At 44.5% G+C, this 2,384-nt stretch overlaps 1 non-coding gene across 1 annotated transcript; it reads right to left on the bottom strand.

Annotated features, from left to right (window-relative positions):
* Positions 1-2,050: 2,050 nt before the first annotated feature.
* Positions 2,051-2,122, bottom strand: TRNAE-UUC (transfer RNA glutamic acid (anticodon UUC)). Its single transcript has one exon. It is a non-coding gene; the product is annotated as a tRNA-Glu (tRNA).
* Between the last annotated feature and the right edge of the window lie 262 nt (positions 2,123-2,384).

The following is a 2,384-nucleotide window of genomic DNA, read 5'->3' as shown; positions in this document are numbered from 1 at the left end:
TGTCACTTTTCGTTTGATGGAATATTGATTTATACCTGCTGCATCGTGTCTGGATTTTTTTCTATAAACAGTTTACACATAGGGATCAGTTAATTAGTTATAATTATATAATTATTTTTATAGGATACATTTTTTTAATTAAGTCTTAGTGTCTGTATGAAAACTCCAAAAGGTATGTTTGGCACAAAGACAACACTGCACATCACCCAAAGAACACCATGCCCACAGTGAAGCATGGTGGTGGCTGCATCATGCTTTGGGGCTGTTTTTCTTCAGCTGGAACCGGGGCCATTGTCAGCGTGGGGGGAATTATGAACAGTTCAAAATACCAGGCAATTTTGGCACAAAACCTTAAGGCGTCCGTTAGGAAGAAGAAGAGGAAGTTCACCTTTCAGCACGACAACGACCCAAAGCACACATCCAAATCCACAAAAGCATGGCTTCACCAGAAGAAGATTCATGTTTTGGAATGGCCCAGCCAGAGCCCAGACCTGAATCCAGTTGAACATCTGTGGGGTGATCTGAAGAGGGCTGTGCACAGAAGATGTCCTCGAAATCTGATAGATTTGGAGCGCTTTTGCAAAGAAGAGTACGCAAATATTGCCAGGTCAAGATGTGCCATGCTAATAGACTCTTACCCAAAAAGACTGATTGCTACCCCCTCAAAGATTTCAGCTTGTTTTGCAATTGAATTGTTCACGTTATATGTCACATTAAAGGTGGAAAAAGTTCTGACATGATTTATCTTTCTCATTCTTTAAAATCATAAGAACCTGGCATTTTAACAGGGGTGTGTAGACTATATGTATATGTGTGTATATCCACTGTATGTGTAGTTCCAAAAAACCTGATGGGCTGAAACTCAATGGGCCGGTGACAGGATCTCCTTTTTAATAGTCCCATTTACAGTTCAGAGGTCTGAGCCTCGGCCAATACAACATTTTCCTGCGTTGCAGCAAGTTGACCTTCAGAGGCGGAACTCCGGGATGCGATTTTCATACACAAAGATAATATGTAGTGCAAGGAGAAGGTACTCTACTCATCAAGGTAGGTCCAAGGGGCGGCCAGAGATACTGCAGTATGAGGTTTTTTATTTTTATTTATTAAGCACTAACAGATGTTCTTAGCTTCTTATAAAACAATAAATAATAATAAATAATAATAGTATATAATAAAAGGGAAGATACAGTGTATATATATGTCAGGCCCCCAGCCCCTCATCATGCCCCTTACCGGGGTCTTTGGCTGGACGCCGTGCTCCGTTGCGGGGCGGACTACGTCCTCGTCCTCCGGTGCCTCCCGTGCCGGCAACCACGCGGCAGATCATCCGGCCATCACGGCCGCCAGCGGCAGTTGCTGCGAGGCGCGCCCCCACGCTGTTGCGGCCGCGCACGGCAATTACAGCAAGGCGCGCTCCCGCACAATCCCAATCTCAGGCGCCCTCTGCTGGCCGCCGCACGGTAGTGCAGGGCAGACTAAGTTAACCCCTAATTAACCCCCATGGTGGGGAATACTTATGCTCTCGGGTGTAGGTGTAACACCTGTGAGTCAGTGGGAGGAACCTGGCCTGTAGAATATAAAAACCCAGCTCACCCTTCAGTCTGGGCTTAGTTATTGAGCTTCTAGTGCCTTGTGTTCTGCTCTGTGCGATTCCCCATTTATCCTGCCTTTTTGTGTTTGACCTCCTGGTATTCGACTTCGGCTTGTTTCTCGTTATTGCTCCTTCGCTGCCTGCCCTGACCCGGATTTATCACTCGGACTTTGTATTTGGCTTATTCTTTCCATCTGGTGCTACCCTGCTCTACGCTCCCTACCTTTCCAGCTAGCACCCCGACAATATATATATATATATGTCATCTATAGTTACAATAAAATATCGGAATGTGACGCACTTCCTTTTTACAGGAAGCCAAGTCATTGGTGGCTAAGCTGAGAATAGATTGTAGAGAACCGATGTATGAACAAGGAAAACCAATGAGTAAAAAGTTACAGTAGTCTAGAGAGGAAATAATTAGTGTAATTGTAATTTGAAAAAAAAATAAAACTATGATTCCCATACCGGGAGTCGAACCCGGGCCGCCTGGGTGAAAACAAGGAATCCTAACCGCTAGACCATATGGGAACTTGTAAAGATACGTTGGTGGCAACTCTCATGGAAAAATCACTGCCACCGGTGATAATCAGTCATAATCAGTACCTTACAGATCACCTTATTACCATAATTTTACAGAGTGCACATGTTACACATCACAAAGCCCGTTTTCACCTCATCTGTGTATTTCAGTGTTCTGGAGCTATGCCTGTGAGAGCGAGGCCTTAGCGTACACCAACTAGTGTAGAGTTAAGTTTCCATTTGATTGAATGACCATCATAGAGGCTACAAG

Source organism: Sceloporus occidentalis, unplaced genomic scaffold (genome assembly GCF_023333645.1).
Source record: "Sceloporus occidentalis isolate IW3139 unplaced genomic scaffold, rSceOcc1.0.p SCAF_165, whole genome shotgun sequence".
Taxonomy (NCBI): domain Eukaryota; kingdom Metazoa; phylum Chordata; class Lepidosauria; order Squamata; family Phrynosomatidae; genus Sceloporus; species Sceloporus occidentalis.
This window is presented reverse-complemented; position numbering and strand designations above follow the sequence as displayed.